At 42.9% G+C, this 26,103-nt stretch overlaps 1 long non-coding RNA gene across 3 annotated transcripts in view; it reads left to right on the top strand.

Moving 5' to 3' along the window:
• LOC141408309 (uncharacterized) overlaps positions 1 to 26,103 on the top strand; it is a 163,441-nt gene that overhangs the window by 45,048 nt on the left and 92,290 nt on the right. For all 3 annotated transcript variants that reach the window (XR_012422001.1, XR_012421998.1, XR_012421999.1), the window contains exon 2: positions 4,624 to 4,716. This is a non-coding gene — a long non-coding RNA (uncharacterized lncRNA). The remainder of the gene's footprint in view (positions 1 to 4,623; positions 4,717 to 26,103) is intronic.

The raw sequence follows: 26,103 nt of genomic DNA, 5'->3' as shown, positions 1-26,103 counted from the left end.
CTGAGCAGTAGGTCTCGACAGTGAGCTCAAAATATTCCGTAAACCATGCTGTAAAGAGATGCGCTGTCATCCAGGTTTTGTTGTTCCACTTACAGAGCATAGGCAGAGTAGATTTAGCATAATTCTTAAGGGCCCTAGGATTTTTAGAATGGTAAATGAGATGGCTTCAACTTAAAGGCAATTAGCCCCTAACAAGAGAATCAGTCTGTCTTTTGAAGCTTTGAAGCCAGGCATTGACCTTTTTTCTCTGTCTGTGAAAATCCTAGATGACATCTTCTTCCAATATAAGGCTGTTTTGTGTAACCACCTTCATCAGTGATCTTAGCTAGATCTTCTGGATAACTTCTTGCAGCTTCTACATCAGCACTTGCTGCTTTACCTTGCATTTTTATGGAGATGGCTTCTTTCCTTAACCCTCATGAACCAACAGCTGCTAGCTTTAAAGTTCCCCTATGCAGCTTCTTCCCCTCTCTCAGCCTTCATACAGTTGAAAAGGCTTCAGCTTTGGCTTAAGGAAATCGTACGTCTGATTTGATCTATCCAGATCACTAAGACTTTCTCCAGATCAGCAATAAGTCTGTTTGCTTTCTTATCATTCCTGGGATCACTGGAGCAGCACTTTTAACTTTCTTCAAGAAGTTTTCCTTTGCATTCACAACTTGGCGAGCTATTTGGTACAAAATGCCAAGCTCTTGGCTTATATTGACTTTCAACATGCCTTCCTCACTAAGCTTAATCATTTGTAGCTTTTGATTTAAAGTGAGAGATGTGCGACTCTTCCTTTCACTTAAACACTTAGAGGTCATTGTAGGGTTATGAATTGACCTAATTTTAATCTTGTTGTGTCTCAGAGAATTGCGAGGCCCAAAGAGAGGGAGAGAGATGAGGGAACAGCCTATTGTTGAAACAGTCAGAAAACATACAATATTTATCAATTGAGTTTGCCATCTTATATGGTGAGACTCATGGCACTCCAAAACAATTACAATAGTAACACTGATCACAAATCACTATAACAGACATAATAATAATAAAAAAGTTTGAAATATTGTAAGAAATACCTACTACATGTGATACAGATTCAAGAAGTGGTCATATGCCTTTGGAATATGATGCCCATAGACTTGTTAGATTCAGGGTTGCCACATTTTGAATTTGCAAGAACAAACAAACAAAAAAAAATGCAGTGTCTTTGAAGCACAATAAAACATGGTATTTTCTTTATTCATCCAATGATGAACAATTAAATTGTTTCCATATCTTGGCTATTGTGAATAATTCTGCAATGAACATGAGAGTTCAGATATCTCTTCAACATACTAATTTTACTTTACTTTTTATATACCCAGAAATGGGGTTGCTGGATCATCTAGTAGTTTTCTTTTTAACTTTTTAGAACCCCCCATACTGTTCTCCACAGCAGTGGCATTGTTTTACACTCCCAACAGTGCACAAGGATTCCAATTTCTCCACATTCTCACCAATACTTATTATAATTTTTTAAAATTATAGTGAAACTCATAGAAACAGAGAATAGAATGCTGGTTGCAGAGGCTGGTGGAGGAGGATGTGGGAAGTTGTTCACCAAGTATAAGTTTGCAAGATGAATAATAATAATTTCTAGAGATCTACTGTTCAACATAGTACCTATTCCTTTTTTTGTTTGTTTGTTAGTTTTTTGGACAGAGTCTTGCTCTGTTGACCAGGTTGGAGTGCAGTGGCACGATCTCAGCTCACAGCAACCTCTGCCCCCTGGGTTCAAGCAATTCTTCTGCCTCAGCCTCCCTAGTAGCTGGGATTACAGGTGCCCACCACCATACCTGGCTAATTTTTGTATTTTTAGTTGAGACAGGGTTTTTCCACGTTGGCAGGCTGGTCTCGAACTCCTGACCTCACGTGATCTGCCTACCTCAGCCTCCCAAAGTGCTGGGATTACAAGTGTGAGCCACCGCACCTAGCCAGTACTTATTCTTAACAATATTGTATTGTGCACCTACAAATTTAAGAGAGCAGATCTCATGTTAAGTGTTTTTACCACCGTAAAAAGTTATTACATTAATTAATTTTAAATTATTTAAAAATGTTATTAGAACATTTGTCGAAAACCCATGGAATGTGCAACACCAAGAGTGAACCTTTATGTAAATTATGAGCTTTGGGTGTTAATGATATGTCAATGTAGCCCCAGGACTACCGGGTCCCAGGCTCTGGGCACTCCTCTACTTCTTTATCTTCGAGTGCTCACAGCATAGTCATGGAACCTCTCATTTCAAACCGCACTCACCCCCTTGATAATTTCATGCACTGTTACAGCTTCAAATTCCAAATTTAAATCTTCAGTCATGATTACCCCTCTGAACTACAGACTAGGAAATCTTATTACCTGCAAGCCCCCCATCCCCACTTGGGTGCCTAGTAGACCTGACTACACAAAGTGAGCTGATGATCTGTGGCCCCCTCTCCCATCCCTGCTGAACCCTCATTCTTCCTCCTGTCAGTAATGGCAACTCTGCCTTTCCAGTGCACAGACCAAAATGTGGAGTCATCTTTGACTCCCTCTCCCTTGTCTCACATCCCACATCCAGCCCATCAAGAATTCCTGTTGAGTCTGTCTTAAAAGTAGATCTGGAATCCACTCCTTTCTCATCACCTCCACTGCTCACCAATCTGGTTTAAGCCACTCTTGTCTCTCATCTGGACGGTTGCCATCACCTCCTAAGTGACTGCTCTGCTTCTGTTCTTGCTGTCTCAAGATGTTGGTCGGAACATATTATTCTTCTACTCAAAACCCACCTCACACAGAGTGAAAGAAAAGTCTTTACAATCATCTACAAAGGCCCTACGAGATCAACCTACCCATCTCCCCAAAACTGCGCTTACCCTCCAACCTCATCTCCTACCAGGACTGCCTTACTCACTCTGCTCCAGCCATGCTCGTTTTTTGTTGTTGTTGTTATTGTTCTGTTTCTGAAATATGTCAGACATGCTTCTCTGCAGGGCTTTTGCTCTCTCCTCTCCCTCTTTCTGAGTTCCCCTTACCACAGATATTCACATCTGGCCTCAGATATTCATGCGGCCAGTTTATTCCCTCAAGAATGTGTTCAAGGCCGGGCAAGGTGGCTCACGTCTGTAATCCCAGCACTTTGGGAGGCCGAGGCAGACAGATCACGAGGTCAAGAGTTTGAGATCAGCCTGGTCAACATGGTGAAACCCCGTCTCTGCTAAAAATACAAAAATTACCCAGGCATGGTGGCGCATGCTTGTAGTCCCAGCTACTTGAGAGGCTGAGACAGGAGGATGACTTGAACCCGGGAGGCAGAGGTTGCAGTGAGCTGAGATCGTGCCACTGCACTCCAGCAAGGGCAACAGAGTGAGACTCCATCTAAACAAACAAACAAACAAAAAACAAGAAAAAAAAGAATGTGTTAGAATGTTCCCTTCTCAATGAGGCTTTCCTGGATCACATTATTTATTTAATTGGCAGCCTCCAGGGTTTATCTTCCTTCATCATTTCACTTTTCTTCAAAGTATTGATGCCTTCTTGGAGTATAGTTATTCATTGTATTTATTGTCTCTCTCCCCCAGCTAGAAGGTAGGGCGTGAAACTTGTGAGTGTACGTGATTTTCACCCCTGCAGCTGTATCCCCCAGTGCCTAGAACACATGGTAGGCACTCCACCGATACAAGAATGGATGGATTAGTGAATGAAACATACATTCCCTCTGAAGTGAGAGTTCTTCCGCATGCAAATGAGGAATAAGTATTTAACTGCTCTTGAAGACCTTTCCAATGCTAAGAAAAAAAAAAAAATTAAGCCAGAATCTCTAAAAGGATTATTGTTGTAAATATAGCCAACGTATTATGCTGCAGCTTGAAATGTAAAATAAACACTATTTTAACAGAAAGAAAGCTATTTACTTGCACTAAACTCTTGCTTACCTAGGTGCCGAAGGGTAACTGAAGGGGCACATGCCTTCTGTAGAAGCTGAAAGGCAAGAGAAGTCTTATTTTTGAGTCAATGGCTTGATTATGTCAATTTGTCATATTTCTACTTTTATTACTCACTGAATGAAAAATGAGCTGAAATATTTAGCTTTGCAATTCCTTGCACTGAGGAAGTTTTAAAATTTAGTAAGAAATGTGTCTTGATTTTTTAAAGCTCTCCATATATATAGAGTTGAATTCAGATTGGAAGGAATTTCAGTGATGCTATTAAGAATTGGTAAGCAATGTGATCTGGTGGAAAGGAATTTTTGTTTGCTTTTTTTCGGGTTTTTCCCCTTCTACCTTTGCCAATTATTTGCGGTGAAATTTCAAGGAACTCTCATTACTTTTCTGTTTTCAGGTTGAGAAATATGAAGAAGAAAAATTACTACCCTTTTACAAGAATATTGTCATGTTTTATAAACTAATGTCAGTTAAGGTAAAAGTACTTTAAAATCTGAGGAAGAATTCACAATGTATTTATTTTTATTTTTTAGAAACAGGGTCTCGTTCTGTCACCTAGCTCACAGCAGCCTTGAACTCCTGAGCTCAAGGAATCCTCCTGCCTCATCTTCCCAAGTAGCTAGGACTATAGGCACGCGCAACCACACCCAACTCATTTTTTTTTACTTTTTGTAGAGACTGGATCTCGCTGTGTTGCCCAGGCTAGTCTTGAACTCCTAGCCTCTGGAAATCCTTCTGCCTTAGCCAACCAAAGAGCTGGAATTACAGGTATGAGCCACCGTGCTTAGACATTTTCATAGTTTAAGTTTAAGGTGGTATTATACATTCACCAGGTGAATGGAAAGGTACTTTTTGAGTCTAATAACATGAACACAATGATCAAAGACTTCTGCTGGGAACGTCTCCACCATATGCCACCCTTGTCCACAGGGAGGCCTGAATCCATCTCCAAATCTGTACAGTTTACAAAATTTTTTACAAAAATGCAAGGTATTATATTATTATTTTTTTCTTATAGTCAGACAAGTTTAATGAAAAGTTTTGAAAATATGGAAAGCCTCAGTTTGCTTTTTTCACATACTTCTTATAATGTCTGAACTGTTCATCTACTATAGCAACCATTCTTTTGACTAAATGCACTTTCTCTTTTTTTTTTTTTTAATTATTTACTTTAAATTCTGGGATACATGTGCTGAACGTGGAGGTTCGTTACATAAGTATACATGTGCCATGGTGGTTTGCTGCACCTGTCAACCCATCATCCAGGTTTTAAACCCTACTTGCATTAGGTATTTGTTCTAATGCTTTCCCTCCCCTTTCACCCCACCCCCACCCCCTCCCTGTGTCCATGTGTTCTCATTGTTCAACTCCCACTTATGAGTGAGAACATGCAGTGTTTGGTTTTCTGTTCCTGTGTTGGTTTGCTGAGGATGATGGTTTCCAGCTTCATCCATGTCCCTGCAAAGGACATGAACTCATTCTTCTTTAAGGCTGCATAGTATTCCATGGTATATATGTGCCACATTTTATTTATCCAGTCTATCATTGATGGGCATTTCGGTTGGTTTCAAATCTTTGCTATTGTAAATAGTGCTACAATAAACATATGTGTACATATGTCTTTATAGTAGAATATTATATCATTATAATATTATATTATTAAATTAAATTATTTTCTACTTTAGAAGAACTCCTTGATAGACAATGGACCTCAACATTTATGCAACACTTTATGTTATATTAATATCTTTCATGCTTGAGAGAATCAAGAGCAATAATGACTGTGTTGGCCTAAATTTTGGGAAAGCATTTTTTTTTTTTTTTTGAGACGGAGTCTCACTCTGTCGCCCAGGCTGGAGTGCAGTGGCGCAATCTCCACTCACTGCAAGCTCCGCCTCCCAGGTTCACGCCATTCTCCTGCCTCAGCCTCCCGTGTAGCTGGGACTACAGGTGCCCACCACCACACCCGGCTAATTTTTGTATTTTCAGTAGAGACGGGGTTTCACCATGTTAGCCAGGATGGTCTCGATCTCCTGACCATGATCCGCCTGTCTCAACCTCCCAAAGTGCTGGGATTACAGGCGTGAGCCACCGCGCCCGGCAGCATTTTAAACTGTAAGTAATTTGCACAGATGTGAGATGCTATCATAATACAATTCTGTGAAGCAGGCATGACATATTCCCATATCTTACACAAGGATATTGAGGGTTCACAAGGTTGAGATGTGTGTGAAGTCACATAGCTGGCAAGTGGAATAGTGGAGATTCTAAATCAGGCCTCTTGATCCCTCCCCCATTCTCTTCCCATTACTCATGAAAGGTGGTTCAGGTGTCAGGAGTGGGCATATTTACAGTACTATTTTTTATTTTTATTTTTTGAGATGGCGTCTCACTTTGTTGCCCAGCCTGGAGTGCAGTGGCATGATCTCAGCTCACTGCAACCTCCGCCTCCTGGGTTCAAGCAATTCTCCTGCCTCAGCCTCCTGAGTAGCTGGGATTACAGGCTTGTGCCATCATGCCCAGTTAATTTTTGTGTTTTTAGTAGAGACAGGGTTTTACCATGTTGGCCAGGCTGGTCTCAACTCCTGACCTCAGGTAATCTGCCCACTTTGGCCTCCCAAAGCGCTGGGATTACAGGAGTGAGCCACCATGCCCGGCCTTACAGTACTATTTATATTGATAAAATATTATCCTGTTTTTTCTATCAGAATTTTAAATATTTCAAAAAGAAAATCTGAAAAAAATTAACATGTACTATTTGGTGTTCTTGAAAAACCATCTTTTCATGCCCTTCAAGAGAAATGAACGTAGATCTTATACAGATGCACAAATTCCAATGGAAATGTTTTAAAATAACTTGTGTTATTGGAAAGTATGATTATACTCTAAGATCTCTGAAACCATGTATCTTCAAATCCCCCATTATCTGGTAAATAATAGGCACTCAATAGATGTTTTTGAATGTACAAATGAATAAGCGCAAGCATTTCTGTATTCATTATTTGCGTAAATGTATCTTTTCCATGTGCTAGCCTATATTGTTCGTTATCTTTGCTTGAGTGCCTATCTGGCCTTCTTAACTAGATTTTCATTTTTGAGGCCAGGAACACTGTCCTTGGGGAGCATTGTGCACACAGCATGTTTATAGTGAACATTGACTCGAAATGGAAAGAGAGATGAGTATCTGCCTCTGACCCCTCATAGGCACTTCCTCGGATGCTCCCAGCCCCCCCGCTACCTTTAGGACTCTTTGCAGCTTGTTTTCTCTCACAGCAGCCATGTCCACCAGCTCAGATGGGGCTCCACCAGCAGCCCCAACATTGCAGACTTCCCAGGGGTGGACTTTGTGCTACCTTCCCGGTGTTGATCCCCTCCTGCCTCCGAGGCCTGGGAGGTGGAAGGACCCACGTGGTACCAAAGTCCAGTGCAGGTGGTTAACATTCTTGGGCCAAACCTTCATAGACAGGAGCTAGGAGCTGTGCATGCATTCTTCTCCTTCCCTCCCCTTCCCAGTTGGAGACTGTAGTTCATGGGATTTTCAGAAGATGCTTCTGTGAGATGAAGCAGTCCATTCTGACAGCATCCTCTCAGATCAGCTCTCCATCTTCCTTTCTTTGTGCTCTCTTTCCATCCTCTTACTTCCCTAGGACTATACTCCCTAATAAAGTGGCTACTTAAATGCTTTGATCTCGGTCTCTGCTTTCTAGGGAACCCTGGCCAGGACACTATTTTGAGCAGTGCTGACAGTGGTTCCCTTTGGTTTGTGGGGTAAGGGAGTGGAAGGCAGCTTGTGATGGATTTCTGGGGGATTGACTCCTGGCAGCCTTCTCTCCTCCTTCTGGAAACGGTCCCCTCTCACAAGCCCATCTCAGGGGCTTCTGCTTTCTTCTATGGTCCCACCTCTCAGGCCACTGCAAAATGAGTCATGCACCTAATTTGAGCTGTTGACTCTTAATCCTGCTCCCACCCCCATGGCACTTGATTGGTCTAGGGTTGGCCCAAGCCAAGTCCTTCCTGTTATTTTGTTTTATTTGTTTTATTTAGTTCTGAGGAGAGTAGTCCCTTTCTCCCGTGGCAGAAGCATGAGATGTAAAATCAGGGAGCGTGTTTCATGAAGTAGAGGAAGCTGGTCAGTAGTAAGAACTAAGGAAGGCAACACACAGAGGAAAAGGAAATGAGAGGCAGAGGAAACATGAAAGGTATTGACTGGTACAAATCCCAGTTGTCCTTTGTGCTGATGAAGGCATAGTCCCTAGGCCAAACATTGGTGATTGTCCCACTCCCTATTTTGTTTGCTACTAGATTCCATATTTTGTTTAGGGCAGAAATGAGCCGTTATGACAATCCTGCTTTCCTTTGGCAGGCACACAGTTTCCCAGAGTCATATGACCCTGTTCTATCCAATAGAAAATGTCCTGGAAAGCTCTCCTTTCATGATAAGATTGACATAAGAGGAGAGTTACCTGGTGCTGCTTCTTTCCCTGTCTAAAACATGGATGAGATGGCTGGAGCCACAGCAGCCACCCTGCAACAGAAGGCCACCAGCATGAAGGTGTGTCTTAGCAAGGCTGGGCTATGATAACAAGGTTCCAGAGCCTGGGTGGCTTATAAAATACAGAAATTTATTTCTCACAGTTCTAGAAGCTAGAAGCCTGAGATCAGAGTGCCAGAATGCCTGGGTTCTGGTGAGGGCCCACTTCTGGATTCCACACTGCTGACTTCTCATTTTATTCTCACATGGCAGAAGCAGGGTGACAGAACTCTTGGGGGTATCTTTTACAAGACCACTAATCTCATTCACAAGGCCTCCACCCCCTCATGACCTGATTACCTCCCAGAGGTCCCACCTCCTATACCATCATCTTGGGGGTTAGGATTTCAACATAGGAATTTTGGGGGTACAGAAACATTCAGCCCATAATAGAGTGAAAAGCCAGTACTCTAAGGATGTTGGACTAGAAAGAAGAAATAACCATGATCTTTCATGATGTGGTCGAGCTGTGGGAACCAACCCTGAGATAACTTAATATTCAAACTTCTGATTAAGCAGGCAACATGTAGTTTTAATTAGGTGTTCTTTCTTCCTGGCAGTTGAATCTGTCTTAACAGAATATAATAGAGTAGAAATAACCTAGAATTTGTCGTCTGGCTGTTAGAGATGTGGAAGTTGTTCTGGGTCCCAAGACACACTGAAGAGAGTTGGGAGAAAGGTCCGGAAACAGCATGGTAGGCTGGGATCTGGTGGTGGTGTTGGTGGTGATAGTGACGATAGTGAGAGTGATGGTGAGGTGAGGTGGGTGGTGATGGCGATCCTGCTGGTAGTGGTAATGGTGGTGGTGCTAGGAATGACAGTGGTGGTGTGTTTATTATGGCCCAATGGGTCACCAAAGTGATCTGGCTCCATCTTAAAGTGCTGGCTTTAAATGAATGACTGAACATAGGAGCCCAAACTCTGGGTCTGAATATTTTTACAGGTTTTAGAAATGGATAGAAAATTAAATCATCAGCAAAAGATTCATAATAACAAAAGTAGTATTTTTTGTTTGTTTTGTTTTTTTTGAGATGGAGTTTCACTCTTCTGGTGCAGGATGGAGTGCAGCAGTGGTACAATCTCGGCTCACTACAACCTCCGCCTCCCTGGTTCAGGAGATTCTAAATCAGGTCCCTTGACCCCTCCCCCATTCTCTTCCCATTACTTGTGAAAGGTGGTTCAGGTGTCAGGAGTGGGGCATATTTACAGTACTATTTTTTATTTTTATTTTTTGAGATGGCGTCTCACTTTGTTTCCCAGACTGGAGTGCAGTGGCACGATCTTGGCTCACTGCAATCTCCGCCTCCTGGGTTCAAGCAATTCTCCTGCTTCAGCCTCCCAAGTAGCTGGGCTTGCAGGCATGCACCACCATGCCCAACTAATTTTATATTTTTAGTAGAGACAGGGTTTTATCACTTTGGCCAGGCTGGTCTTGAACTCCTGACCTCAGGTAATCCGCCCACCTCGACCTCCCAAAGTGCTGGGATTATAGGCGTGAGCCATCGCACCCAGCCACAAAACTACTTTTAAATGACTTTCTTTTAATTCAGGAAATTGGTGAATTAACTGGAGGTCCCAGAACAACAAAGATCTGTTTTGTGTTAGACACCAGTGGGCTGGTTTTCTTACACCCCCATTCTTTGTTTTTCTTTCTCTCTCTTGCCTCATTTTACTTACTCTCCTTTTCTCTTTCTCTTTATCAAGTAATGAGAAATAAACTGATATCAATAAAATTTGCCCCCATTTCACCTCCTTAATCAATATGTGTTCCATCCCGGTCAGAGAGTCTTGTGGGTTTTAGCTGGGAAGGCCCCCACCTCAGTCTGTTCTCACAAGTTCCATTCTTCTGTGCTTCAGCTGAGATATTAATATTATTTGAGCTTCTACAGGCTGAGAAGTAGCTATTATCTCAATATGACAGTAAAACAGTTGATTACTTCCTGAAGTACCTCTTTAAATCAAGAATCCCCCTAATAAAACCTTTTAAAAATTCTTTGAAATTATAGAATGTGAACCAGCCAGTCTCTGTACACCATGGAGCCCCCTCCTAGGCTTAATCCTGAAAAGCCCCCTTTCTCCCTGAATGGCAGGAGGTCAGAGAATGCAGATGCAGTGATAGTGGCCAAGGGGTCTGTGAGAAGCCAAGGGCCTGCCTCAAATTTGGCCACCAGCCGCATGACCCGGGATGGATTGCTGGTTGTCTCTCTGTTCCTGCTTCCTACCTAGAGCTCGACATAGCAAAAATGCCTCCATGACATCAAATAGCAAAGAGCTATGAAGGGAAGGTGCTTATGGAAGTTCCACGTCTAATTGTTCTATTTGGATTATATTTTGTGTTAATCATTTAAACTAAAAAAACTAAGCCAAACTGCTTATAGTTGGCCAGAGTGAAAACTCACAGGCTTTTCCATCATTCTTGTGTCAAACATTCGCATCTGATAGTGCTTTAATAATGCATATTCTGGCCGGGTGCGGTGGCTCACACCTGTAATCCCAGAACTTTGGGAGGCCGAGGCGGGCAGATCACGAGGTCAGGAGTTTGAGACCATCCTGACCAACATGGCAAAACCCCATCTCTACTAAAAATACAAAAATTAGCCAGGCATGGTGGTGGGCACCTGTAATTCCAGCTACTTGGGAGGCTGAGGCAGGAGAATTGCTTGAACCCAGGAGGCAGAGGTTGCAGTGAGCCAAGATCATGCCATTGCACTCCAGCCTGGGCGACAAGAGCAACACTCCATCTCAACAACAACAACAACAACAACAAAGCGTATTTTTTCTCTGTCTTTAGGCCTGATGGCTTCTGCCATTGTGAGTGCTGCATTTAGTGTCTGGCTCCCAGCACAGCAGTCACACCCGCAGATTTCCCATGGAGGGGTCTGCTCATGTCACTGTGGAGGGGTGTCTTCCATTTGAGACGATTTCATCTGATTGTGGGTGGCAGAAAAAAAGCAGAATTTGATCCTTGCTGAAGGGATTTTTACTGGTTCACACTGAAATGTTAATTCTGCATAAACCATTAATTTATAAAACCTTTCAGTGTACTTTAAACTCTTCTTTTGGAGGTAAAGTCATCCTGCCACCTCCTTTCGGTTTTTCAGAGCTAGATAAACTGTTATCATTGGCAAGGTAATGTAGGCTCCCTTGAGCGTATTTGGTATTTTTTCTTCACGGGTGCTATGGTCTGAATTTTTGTGTCTCCTCCCTAAAATTTCTATGTTAAAATCCTAACCCCCATCCTAAATTTACATGTTGAAAACCTAACTCCCAAGGTGATGGTATTAGGAGATGGGCCTTTGGAGGGTGATTAAGTCATGGGGGTGGAGCCCTCATGAATAGGATTAGTGCCCTTATAAAGGAGGCCCCAGAGAGTCTGTCTACCACTTTCTCCATGTGAGGACATAGAGGGAAGGTGCCATCTATGATCCAGGAAGGAGGCCCTCACCAGACACTGAATGCCGGTCCCTTGATCCCAGATTTCCCTGCCTCCAGGACTGTGAGCAATAAATTCCTGTTGTTTATAAGCCACCTAGTTTATGTTCTTTTGCTCTAGCAGTCTGAATGGACTAAGACAGTGAGTATGCATGCAAATGTAATCCTTCCTTATCTAGTGTAAAATACTCTCTACAGCATCTACGTTAACTAGAATATTTGAAAATGAGAAATGAAATATTCATAATATAAAGCCTACAGCCCTGAATTTTAAAATATTTTGGCATATTTTGGGAACTTAACCAATGAGATGAACTTGCTGAAAATCAGCATTTCAGTGTTTATTGAGTACGTGGGAAGGGAAGCCCCGCCCCTTATTCCATTGTCCACTGGAACGCTTGCTCCACACCGCCAGGGCAGGGCGTGTTTGGTTAGCCAGAATTGTGTCTGGCACCTGACTCCCCCTTAAAGTGGCTAAGCTTTTCTCAATTCTGGGACAAAATCCCTGTCCTATGACCACATTACACACAGACCACATATGTGATGGGAAGTAAAATTTTAATGGCTCTAAGAAGTTGTTCAGGAGGTTGGAAAAGGAAAATAACTTTAAACAAACAATATTCTCTTTACTTATAGAAACTAGTGTTGGAGGAACCTGGGCCCAAAGACAGGTCCTCCTGTGATGTTAAAGGTGGAGACCAGATGAGTGAGTCCTTGGTCTGACAGATCACCTCAGTGAATTTCAAGAGTGTGGAAGGGCAGGCATAGTGCTTAGTTTAGGGTCCACTGCAGTGCAAAGCTTACCTGAGGCAGAGGATGAACTAGTGACTTTGGATGTCAGCAGCCAGCAGGTAGTGAGAGAGAAAAGGGAACACGAGAGGGAAAGTGGCTTGAAAGATGGCAACAAATTGGGCCCAAAGGGACAAAATTGGCTAACAAAAATGTCAGGGGATGGCAATGGATTTTGAGGACAGCTATGTCTAACAACATTTTATTGCACTGCTAATTCATTCAGCAGACCTTTATTGAGTATGTATTATTTGTCAGGCCCTGTGTTAGGCACAGGAATACAACAGCTAGTTGCAAAAAGAAAAATCCAGTATCACTACTTTCCTGGGGCTTACTGTCTAGAGGGGACCAGGATATTAACTAAATAAGTGCACTTGGATTATAAGTTATGATTAGGATCTGAAAAGAAATGAACAATGTGAGGACCTTCTCTAGGCTGGGGAAAAGGGAAGGGGAGAGCAAGGCAGGGATCTTCTGAGGAAGTGACTCCTGAGCCCAGGGATGAAGAATGAGCCAGAGTTGTATATGCAAGACATGGGGAAGAGAACATTTCAGAGAGAGGCAAGGAGGAAGAGCAGCAGGCACCAGCAAGAGCAGAGTGAACAAGGAGGATGGCGCCAACTGAACCTACTGGGCTACCCAGAGATGAGATCACAGAGGGCCTTGTAATTTTTGCTAAACAATTTTTTATTTTCCTGTAAGTGAAATGGAAACTTCTGAAAGCTTTTTGATAAGGGAAGGGCATGGTCCAATTTGAGTTCCTAAGGACTCACTCTGTCTCCTTTATGGAGAATAGATTGAAAGGCGATAAGAATAGGATTGGAAAGACCAGCCTTATGGTTAATTTTGTGTGTCCACTTGACTGGGCTAAGGAATGGCCAGATAGCTGGTACTATATCATTTGGGGGTGTGCCAGTGAGGGTGTTTCCAGAAGAGATTAGCATTTGAATCCACAGACTGAGCAACAAAGATTTGTTCTCACGAATGTGGATGGGCATCATTGAACCCATTGAGAGCCTGAACAAGACAAAAAGGTGATCCAGTTCACTCTTTTTCTGAGGCGAGACATCCAGCTTCTCCCGTCCTCAGATAGTAGAGATCCTGGTTGGGGGCCTTTAGATTCAAACTGGGGCTTACACCACTGACTCTCCTGCTTCTCAGGACTTGGGCTTAAATTGGAACTGCACCACCAGCTTTCCTGGTTCTCCAATTTGCAGATGGCAAATCGTGGGACTTCTCAACCCCCCATAATAGCATGAGCCAATCTTTTACAGTAAATTTCTCTCTCTCTCTCTATATATATATATACACACATACATACATACATACATCCTAATGATTATACTCTTATTGATTTTATATATATATCCTTTCTATCTATATATAGAGAGATAGATATCTCTTCTCTCCCTCTCTCTCTATATATATCCTATTGATTATACTCCTATTGATTTTATATATATATCCTCTCTGTCTCTCTATATATGTAGAAATAGATGCACATCTCCTCTCTCTGTCTCTCTCTCTCCATATATATATAAGTGTACACACACACACACACACACACACACATACACACAAAGAGAGAGACATATAGCTAGCTAGTCAGCTGGATAGATAGATAGATAGATAGATAGATAGATAGATAGATAGATAGATAGATAGATGGATGGATAGAGAGATAGATAGATAGATACATAGATAGATAGATAGATAGATAGATAGATAGATAGATAGATAGATAGATAGATAGGTAGATAGATAGATATAGCGAGAGACATATATACATCTCCTATTGATTCTGTTTCTCTGGAAGACCCTAAGTAATACAACCAGGTGAAAGACAACTGCAGAAGCCCAGGCAAGAATGATGACAGAATGGACAGAGGTGTTGCAGTAGAAATGGAGAGGAAGCACAGGGCTACACATATGTTTAGGCCCGACCACAAGAAGTGAGTCAGAATAGCTGCCTCACACCTTCATGAGTGCCTGCAGCATCTCCTCTACAGAATCTGGCTGAGGAGGTGTGCAGTACGTTAATCGCTAGCACACTGAGTAGAGGAGAGACACCAGGCATCAGTCTGGGCATCCAAATAGTGAGTAAGGAAGTAAGTTATTTCCTTTTGGATGAACCACTGCTCGTGGGAACCATTGCCCTCGTGATTATTTCTTTTCACAACAGGTGCACGCAGACAATGCCTTTTGTTTGGTTGGTAGATCCCTTTCTATTGGCTCTGTTTCCAGCTGCTCTGTTGGCCTGGCTGACATTTCGCCTTACACTTTTCATGAGCCACCCATGTCTGAGTGCTGTTTTTCATGCCAGCATGTGTATGTCTGTTTTCCCAGCAGCCCCCGAGTGGCCCCCTTCCTCCTCACCATGTGTCAGGGTTCCCTTGCTGTATCTATTCCGAGAAGTCTGAAAAATTCTACGGTTAGCGTTTGGAGTTAAAAGGAGGGAGAAGATAGAGCGAGGCTGTGAAAATACCATGCTAATAGTAGCAGAAATGTAAATGAAAAACACTTACCGAGAGATGCCTTTTATAGCGTCTACATTATTATACTAACAGAAGTAAATTGTATTTTGATTGTGGCCGGTTGAAAACCACATCCTCCATGTATGAAGTATATAATCAGCTTAATCAGTTGCTGATCCCAGGACAATTTCATCCCAGTATATTGGGAGAGTGCAAATAACATGGAGTTTATTCCATTCTTCTTAGTAATTTAAATGTCACTTTGTTAAATGAACTTGAAGACAGATTTGCATTACTTGAATTCAGTGTTTCCAATAATAATGTAACACTTTTCCTCCTTCCAGTACTAAAGCAATAGCTTAATATAAAAAGCAAGTGGTTAAATTCAAAACATTTTCCCACATGAGTGTCTTTTACTGCTATAATTTTTTTTTGTTGTTTATGGTGTCAAATTTATTTTTAAAATCTTGCTAAAGATGCCAGTTATTAGGTGATTGTCTGTCAACTTCAAACCCACTTCTATGTAGTTTTGTGTTGCTGGGGCTGGGACTCTGCAAACCACACTTTACCTTGCCAGAGACTTTGCTGATGGACTTTGCCAATAGATGATGCTAGAGGGAGGTTGTGCTTTGGAGGTGGAAAAGGGGACCTGGCTCCTTCCTGTTTCCTTCCAGTTTGCTTCCTGTTCCTGCCATGTCATTTCAGCCTCATCTCTTCACGCAGGCAGCAGCAGTTCATTGCAGTAGTAACAGCCGGACCTAGTTTGCAGCTTTTCCAGCACTCAGAACCAGCTTCATCTTGCCCCGTGAGAGATGCCTGCACCAGTCAGCTGGTGCCCCTCCTCAGAAGTCTGCATCCCAGCGCTGTGGGGCCTCTTCTTCAAGCTTCTAAGCTTCAATAACCTCCACCTCTAGTCCTAGGGGAGGGAGCTGCTTCCTGCTGTTGTTACCTCTGTGATATCTTAGTGTTCCCTTTTTGCTTTTTCAGTTCCTCAGTTTCTAGTTAATGGGTCTTTATGCTAAATGGTCTCTGTTAAAATAGCTGGTGTGGCTTCAGTCTCCTGGCTGGACACTGAATGATATGCAAGGTACCCTGAAGCCACTATGAATGACTGACACTTGTGTGACTTTCCAGCCTCTCTGAGAATTCTGAGCTGCATTGAACAAGACTTAGTGTTGCTGGGCTGTGAATGCCCCAGTTTCGTGGCAATGAACACCCACGGCAGCCTAGTGAACTGGTACTGCTGGAAACCTCTGGTCCTGCCAACTTTGTTTTACGCAAAAGTCCACGCAATAGAGACATTTGGAGAAAAAAGAGAAATCGAAGCCATAAAAGTAGCTCTTGCCAGTTTTTCCAGCTGACGTCCACCGAAAATTCTTATATAGAAGATTAGAAGGATTTATTTCCCTAAAGGGAGCTGATAAAATAAAAGAATTTTAAGTTCTGGGCTTGCATCCCTGTAGCTCAAAGCTGTCATTAGACTTCTTGTGGCCAGGGTGACAATAGGGTAGTCAGGGAACTACCCTCAGCTGTTAAGTCCTTTTATTCTTCATTTGCAAACACCCTGACAACAAAATGCTGAAAAGGAGCTTATAACAAAACCATGTAGGCGATAGCATGGATGTGGGGTCAGAAGCCAGCGCTTCTGTTCCTGTAAGGGGAGTGGTCTGAGGGAGTTACGTTCCAGCTTCCTCATCTCGAAAAACACAACGGTGATTTCTGCCCTGGATGGCTCTTTTGAGAATTAAACAAAATAATATTTGTAATGAAGTGAGCCGGGGCTTGGTATCCAACAGGTGTGTGATGATGTGGGCAGCCTTTCCACTCCCGCCAATGTCTGCTCTCTTAAGTCCTTGTTGGGCTAAGTACTCCTAAGTACTCCTAAGTCCCAGTTGGGCTAAATACTCCTAAGTACCCCTAAGTCCCAGTTGGGCTAAGTACTCCTAAGTAACCCTAAGTCCCAGTTGGGCTAAGTACTCCTAAGTAACCCTAAGTCCCAGTTGGGCTAAGTACTCCTAAGTAACCCTAAGTCCCAGTTGGGCTGACTCCTCCTCAAAAGCACAACCTGCCAGCTTGGTGTAAAGATGAGGTGCAGACTCCTGTCATGGGATAGGAGTCACAGTTGTTTCTTGCTTTTAGTTTCTAGTTTAGCGCCACCTCCACCGACCTGCCACCCCCCCTCATTACCACATCCACACTGTCATGCAACAAATAGAGCCAAGACATATGGTGTACAATTTATATAGCTGGTTTCACGTTTTATCGACCCTGTTTTGTTTTGTTTTTGTTTTTGTTGTCGTTGTTGTCATTTTGAGATGGAGTCTTGCTCTGTCGCCCAGGCTGGAGTGCAGTGGCACCATCTCGGTTCACTGCAAGCTCCGCCCCCTGGGTTCACAACATTCTCCTGCCTCAGCCTCCCGAATAGCTGGGACTACAGGTGCCCGCCACCACTCCCGGCTATTGTTTTGTAATTTTTAGTAGAAACAGGATTTCACTGTGTTAGCCAGGGTGGTCTCGATCTCCTGACCTCGTGATCTGCCCACCTTGGCCTCCCAGAGTGCTGGGATTACAGACGTGAGCCACTGCGCCCGGCCCCGACCCTGTTTTTAATAGTTTCCCATTTCTTTGCTTCCTCTGGGACATTAGGGAGTTATGTCGGAGTGTGGCCGAGAGAATTTAAATCATGTGAAGCTTCTCTCTTGATGTAGCACTTGCTGCTCTATTTATATGGATGGAGACTCACTGCTTTGGGACTACAGGGATGTGGGCTCTGTACCCCCTCCAGGCATTTGAGAGGTCTTCAGGCCTCCCCAGGTATCTTTGGTGTCACCCAGAAAGGAAATGGGTCATTCCTTCCCAATCTAGTTCACTTAGTCCCAGAATGATTGAAACCAAACTGAAATCAAATCCCTCTCTTGCTTAAAAGCCTCAATGACTCCTCATTATCTACAGGATAATAGCTTAGCCGCCACCTAATCCTCGAAGATGCCCCTTTCATTGAACCACGTCTCCTGGTAGCCACGCCCTTGTATAGCGCCCTCAGCATTGAATCTGGGCTGGCAGAGAGGCTTTCAAGTCTAGGGCACGGGACTTCGCAGCTTCTGTCCTGTTCCTTGCAACTCTCACTTTGGAGAAGCCAGGTACTGTGAAAAAGCCCAATTAGCCTGATACCTCCATGCTGTGAGGAAGGCAGGGGTAGCCACATGGAAGGCACAGAGTCTGCATGGAGATGGAGAGAAGACAGCTGTCCCTCTGTTCCAGTCCAGCCTTCACATGACTCCAGCCCTGCCACCCACTGAGTGCATTTGTACGAGACACCCCAGTGAGACCAGCAGAAGAACACCTCGGTGGGGCCCAGTCAGACAGTGGTTGAAGCTGGAACAGTGAGGAGCTGGAGCAGGTGGAGACCGGCCACATCCCTGTCTTCACAACGTCTCAGCTTCACCGTGTGTTCACCCCAGGTGGGCTATGTTGGGCTTCCTCCAATCATGTGGTGGCTTCCAAGAGCAAGTGACCTAAGAAGCAGGAATTGGAAGTTGACAGTTCCTTGGGCCTTCCCAGGCTTAGAAACCAACATGGCATCACTTCTGTCATATTCTATCAGTCAAGCAATCACAAGATCCAGGCTCAAGGACAGGGGACTCAGACATGCTCTCTCGAGGGGAGAAGTCTCAAAGAATTCAGAGACCATGTTACAAAGTGTTTCAGTCCGATCTCTGGCCAAAAATTACTTATCTTTCTCTCGTGTGCAAAGTACACTCGCCCTTTTTCTTCCTTGCACATATTCCTACCATTGCAGGCACGATACTGTTTTAATTAGTCATTTACATGTTTGCCTGCATTTTGAACTTCCTTAGAAACAGATAGAGTGACAAATTCATCCTTAATTCCCTTGTGCCTGCTATGCTTATTACACAGCATATAATATTACCCAGTGAAGGATGAACCACCAGGCCGGCCATGGTGGCTCCTGCCTGTAATCCTAACACTTCGGGAGGCCGAGGCAGGTGGATCACCTGAGGTCAGGAGTTCGAGACCAGCCTGGGCGACATGGCGAAACCCCGTCTCTACTTAGAAAAATACAAAAAATTAGCCAGGTGTGGTGGCAGGCACCTGTAATCCCAGCCACTCGGGAGGCTGAGGCAGGAGAATTGCTTGAACCTGGTGAGGTGGAGGTTACAGTAAGCCAAGATCACATCACTTCACTCCAGCCTGGGCTAAAGAGCAAGACTCTGTCTCAAAAAATAAATAAATAAATAAAAAGGATGAACCACCATAAACTACACTGTGCACACGTACAGTCAATGGATTGTGATGAACATGCATTGAGAAAGTAGAATATCAGCTAATGGTTGGAGTGAACATGGTATTGAATGACACGTTACCGAAACAGCTATCTCCCTCTTCTCAAGTCTATTCAAATCATTCTGAAAATTAAAAATAATTATTTAAAATTTAGAAGTAGAAATGGAACCAGCAGAAGGCTACTCATAGTGTTGCTAGGGGAGCAAATAATATTAACATTCGTTACTCCGTCCTATCTGCCCACTCATGTTTTATCTTTATTTTTGCCTTCCTTTTCTACTGAGCTGGGTCAGGTGAGAGCAGGAGTCAGGCTGTGGCCTTCCTCAGTTGACAGTTAAATCACCAGTTCTTCTTTTTCTCTTACTGAAAGCACTTTGACCCAACCTGTCAGAAATATAAGCCAAGGCAGTAGGTCAGTACTGCCCTGAGCCATCATGAACCCTTGTCCATGGGAGAGAGGAGAATTGGGGAGCAGAAAAATGGAGAAAAGTTTCAATTGAGATTCAAAAAAATCTAGGAGACATTCCCATGGTCACTGGATCTTTTCTCAATTTGCAGCAAAGGGAGAATTTTTGAGCTCCAAATGTGATGTTTGTCCCACATCTGAACCTGGAAAGAAACTAGTTCCTGCCTCAGTCCATTTGTGTGCAACCTGGTGCAGGATGGAAGTTACAGGAGGGTGCTCCTGGAAGGGAGTAAGGACTCAGTGATGAGGATCTAGGGCTGGCCAAGAGAGGGAAAACCGTCATTTTATTCACCAACATCTATGTACAACCTGCCCTGTGCCAGGCACTGAGCTAGGCCCTAGGAATATGATGGAGCACTAGACAGTCGGGGTTCCCACCCTTGGGGAGCTTACATTTCAGTGAGCGGGGCACACATGTTTTAAGCTAAAAATCCACGTGATACTTATAAAGGAATCAACAAGGAGATATCATGGAGAGTCCGTGGACAGGGCAGTATTTTAGGCAACGTGGTCAAACCCTCTGAGGATGAAATATTACAGTTAAAACATGAGGGGTGAGGAGGAGGCAGCCAGAGAGAGCTCTGGAGGAGGAGAAGCAGCACCTGGTAGGTCCTAGGTACCTGACAGAGGTGGACAGAGGGAGATCCTGCAGCCTTCACGAGACAGCTTGAGGGGTATTTTAAGGACAATAGGAAGTCATTAAAGGGTTTTAAGAAGGAGAGTAAAATAATTATGCTTTAAAACCTTCAGCCTATATACTGTATGGAGAACAAAATAGAACTGGGGAAACCAGTCTTCATACTCATTCAGTAGTCCAGACAACATAGGAAGATGGCTTAGACATGAGGAGTGCCAGTGAAAGTGGAAGGAAAATAAATGGATTTGAGGCATATTTTGGCAGTATTGCCAACAGGACCCACAGGTAAATTGAGGGAAAAACAAAAGAAGACTCAGATTTCTTCAGAACCGTGTGACCCCTTATTGACAGGATCATCTTAAGATGCCTACAGACATCCAAGTGGAAAAGGCAACTCAACAATTGCATACATGAGCCTGGAACACAGAGGAGCATTCTGGAGGTGCCAGCACAGAGATTTAATGCACAAGATCGATGTGTTCACTAATGAGAACACATTATGCAAGACACACAGGAACCCAGGACCAAGGCCCAAGGGCACCACTATTTGGAGGCTGTTAGGGAAGCGAAGGACTAGGGATGAGTTGGTGAAGCATATTTTTACACCTTCACTCATGCTATTCCTGTTGTCTTTAGTGTTCTTCTTCCCTTTCTTTGACTGGTAAGATCCCATTCATCTTTCATAACCCAGTTCAAATGGCATCACTCCAATGTTGACACACTATCTCAACCAGGCTCCATGTGAGCTTTTGCTGACCCCACCGGCCCCATCCCCAACCCAGCAGAATCAGTTGCTTCCTCCTCTGTCAGCCCTTTGTTCAAAGGCTCCCTGGGTTCCAGGCAGTTACTGACTTGTCCTTTTCCCAAACATGATTGGAGCTCTTCCAGTCAGGAACCGGTGGCTTTATTTCTTCTTATTACTGGATACAGACCTGGTACTTAGCAAACTATGCATATTCGTTGAATGAATGAATGAATGAATGGATAGATGGAAGAATGGTCTACATAGTGTAAAGTAACCTGACAGTCAGCTAGTAGATGTGGGCTATCTGAAAAGATTGGATAATTTAGGTTGGGAAGTTTAGGTTAGGAAGAGTGGACAGGAATCCTCAGAGCAGATCTTTGAGAACCAAGCTGACTGTAGAATGATCCATACATAAGATGTTGCTTCTAATTAAGCTTGAGGAATATTTATTGATGAATGTTCACCACTGAGTCATTGATCTCCTTTTACAGCAATGAAGTTTCTTGTGGAAGCCACTGAAGAGACACAAGGGAGTCTTGCTAAATATCAGGGAGTCAGGGTGTGCCAATCTCCAGCAGAAATCCAGATTCTAGAATGTAAAGATGAAGACGGCTGTGAGAAGACAGGGTCCACTACTGGCCTTTGGTTCTTCTTCCCTGAGTTGATTTTCTGAATGCATGTGGTTGCTGGCAGCAGAGAATCCATCTCTCCCAGTAACAGAGTTTTGCCAAAGAGTAGCTCTAACAGGTTGGGTAAAAGCAGCAACAAAACACGTCTCCGTTCACTCACAACTTGCTGCTGCTTTCTGCGCTCCCAGCAGTGCTGGGGCTCCAGTGTTCTGGCTACAGCAGTGCCAGTGACACAGGCGTTGGGGGCAGGAGTGGGCCTGCCTGGCAGAGAGATGGCAGTCTCCCTGATCACCCAGCAGGTCCAAGGCGGGTGAGGAGTGGACGTTGAGGCCCAAATGAAGGATTTCCCTGCCCAGTCCTAGCCGGATACTTTGTCACATTTGCCAGAATTTCCAAGGCCAATCCCATGTGTGTTCTTTGCATAATGATTTAGGGGTCCAAAATGCTATCTACTCTTCTTAACACCCAGGACTTTAGGGTTGACAGGAAGGCACCCGTGAGGGGGTACCATGCTTCCGAAGGAGGTCCTCTGGCAGGTAGACATCCATCCATAGCCGTTACCTGTTCTGACAGAGGAGCAACACTGGCCTTTTCTCTCTTGTTAATGCTTAATGACCTTGACTTAAGATTTCTCCCTGGACCTTTACTTAAGATTACTCTTACAAGGATTTGACTTCTAGTTGGTTATTTGAGTTCTTGACCCTACCCACATTCCTTCTGCCATTAAACATTGGTCTGATACCTTGCTCTCCTGGAACCTGACTCTAGCACTCCCATTTCTGCATGCTAACTGGATTGATTCCATCTTAAATACAAAGACAGAGCCTTTCTGTCTGCAGACTTTATGCTTTGGGAGTCTTGACTCATCCCAGGATTCACCCATTCCTACACTCGTTACCTTTTCTTAGTCACCCCAGTGCCAGGGTTTTGGAAAGTAAGGCCATTTCCTTAAGTGTCCCAGGATCACCATACTGGTTTAAAGTAAAATCCATACTAATCATAGAGCCACTTCCTCATCCTAGCTGGGTTTCCCCGACCTTCTCACTGTAACCCTGTTAACCCTGTTTGCCTCTATCTCCCTGTACTAAACATAAGACTTTTCTTCTCTCTTGATGTATCCTGGGTAATGTGCCCTGCATTTAGTCTTTGGTTTGATTTTTTTCTAGAGACTCCAAATGTCTATTTTAATGTTTCACCTGTTTCTCAACCCTGCAGGTTGACATTCTCTGGAGCCAAGACCTGGTTCCCACTCCCACCTTTCTTTTCCATTTTCTACATTGATATCTACTGCCCTTTTCTGATTCAGCTCTTTCTCTTGATTTGAGCTGTGTCTCTACTATTCCCCTCCCCAGACAAGGAGATAAATTTTAATATTTTCTGCTAGGTGGTAATTTCTAGCACTCCCCATATCCAGCCTGGCTCTTAACAATGATACCTCTCGGTAGCATTTTAGAGGTTTAAGAATTATCTTAAAGACTTTCTGATTCATTCTCTTACATTTTTCAAAATATGCAGTTTTCTATTCAAATCTAAGATGAGGAGCTGCTTCATCGAATATGTAAGATTGCATGCATACAGGATATTGCTGGGATTTAAATGTATTTTTTAGGATGTGTCACATTATTTTATGTTTCAAAAAATATTCCTCAAATGAGAAAGACACTGTACATTTTAAAAATGCTTTTGACAGTGTCTCACAAGCCATGTATGGGGAGTTACAATTTTGGGAAGTCATGTAAACTTTCCTGAGTTGCGAGTGAATTCAGTGCTTCCTCCACTCATAAATGTTACTACCCTACAAAGAAATTTCAAGATTATCCCACATAAAAGAGAAAACCAAATTCGGGAAAGACCATAAAGTAATGAGCTGGTACCTTTTCCCAGCACAGAAAGCAGAACTGATGGCTTTAAATTAGAAGTCACATACAGCTCATTCTTAGAAAGCTCTCTGTGCAAAATTTCATTAGCATTTTGTACGATGCTTTATACAGGGTACATACACAAGAAGGATTGACTGACAGTAAATGTTTACCAGTTCAAATTTTACTGAACATCTCTAATATCAGTATCTACCCTGATGGTTTTTAAAATAATGCTATATTCATCACCATTACCACCATTATCATTCTTGATTTTTTGTACTGATTAGAATGTTTTCCATTGCAACAGAAACCCCAACTCAAAGTAGCTAGCAGCAATGAATATTTTCTCCTCTCATGACGGGAGATTCCTTAAAATGATGGGCTTTAGAGTTAGTTGATTCATCAGATTACTAGTGTCATTGAATATCTCCTTGGTGTAGTAGTAAGGTTGGTAGTGACATTTCCAGATACAGCATTATTCCAAGAAAAGAAAAGTTATTTGTCTCTTCCTATGGCTTTATCTAGCAAGAAAAGACCTTTCTCCAGGAGCTTCTCAGGAGCATTCCCTCATGACTCAGCCATGAGGGTAGGGTCACAAGCCCATTCTCAGATCAATTACTAGCATGATTGATTTCTGTGCACCCTCTAAAGCAGAATGCATCTTGGGGGATCACCTATGGTGTCTACCATACATTTATGTAGTGATATCAGCTTACCAAATGCTTTATGCATCCATCTAAGGTATAAGGTAAGGTAAGGTGGTGTTATCATCCCCATTTTATATGAGATGATGGAAGCTTATAGAATATTACCTTGTTCTTATGAATGTGCTTCTACAAGGAATGGTAGAGTAGCATGTCGCCATTTGAAAATCCCAAATAAAACAATCAGTGAAGCCAATGATTATTAATGTCTGCTAAACTATCAGATGAGTAGCCGATGGGATACATTATAATGAACAGATCTGTCTGACAATGCCTAGACCTATTAATCAAATCTAACATCACAGAAAAGAGGGGTAGTCAGATAATTCAATCTCCTGATGTGATATAATAGGTAGTACATAAACCTGAATTTCATCAAGCCTCTAAATCTAACTAACAGCTTATAGAAAATACAGGGGACAGAGGAATACATTAAAAGACATTATAGGAATGCAATAAAAATCCAGAATGTGGGAAATTTTACATAAACATTTACATAATTATGTAAATGTTATGTAATAATTTGATTTCTTCAGTAGATACATTATAAGAAAAAAAGAGAGTCAGGAGGAAACAAAAGATCAAAAGAGACTTAAAGGACATGTCAGCTAAATGCAATTAAGACCTTGTTTAGAGTGTGATTTGGACAAACTAAGTTTTAATAAACAATCGTGGAAAAAGTGGAAAATTTTCATGGTAGGTGGAAATTTGATAGTATTAAGAAATTTTTATTAATTCTGTTGCATATACCAATAATAATTTTCTTTTAGGGATACATTCTGAAATGTTTATAAATGAAATTATACAATGTCTGGGATTTGCTTTCAAATAATTCAGGTCAAAAGAGTGGCATCAACAATATGGCAGAATGTGAAGTCCCAGGCCCTCCTTCCTCTTCAGAGACACTGACACAACAACACACACACCAGCTGCCTTTGTGAAAAATCCAAAAACAATTTAAGAGGCTCCTGAACTCCAGGAAAACATGAAGCCAACTGAATCAAAGCACAGCAGGAAAATTCGTGGCACTCACTCACTAAAATCCCTCCTCCCCACACAGCACTGTATGATTTGAAGAAAACTTCCAAATCCCAAGTTCTCCCCAGGCAGAGAAAGAGAAGAGCAGAATATGTGTCCAACAAGTCTGACTTTTGGAGGGAACTGCCTGAGAGACTGCTTTTTGTCTTGTCTGGATCAAAGTGGTGACTGGAACAGGGCACTGGGTTAGGGACCACTGAGAACAAAGACAATAATCGTGGCTTGGTCCAGCATGAGAGTCTGCACTGCCACAGATAGGCAATAGGACGACCAGCAAACCTCTTCAATTAGGAGATGACACACATGCACAAGCCCAGAAAGAACATATCACAGAAAAGCCTTGCAAGATCTCTAGAACATCCAGCTGGGTCAAATGGTGAAAGATTTCCCTGTACAAACCAGACCACATAGACTAGGAGAGGTGGCTGATTTTTCAAATGCCAAGGTCTCAACAGAAGATAACAAGGCATACAAAGATCAGGGAAACACACTCAATCAAAGGAGAACATTAAACCTCCAGAAACTGACCCTAAAGAAACAGAG

Source organism: Macaca fascicularis, chromosome 13 (genome assembly GCF_037993035.2).
Source record: "Macaca fascicularis isolate 582-1 chromosome 13, T2T-MFA8v1.1".
Classification (NCBI taxonomy): Eukaryota; Metazoa; Chordata; class Mammalia; order Primates; family Cercopithecidae; genus Macaca; species Macaca fascicularis.
Note: the sequence above shows the minus strand (reverse complement) of the source record. Positions and strands in the feature narration are given on the sequence as shown.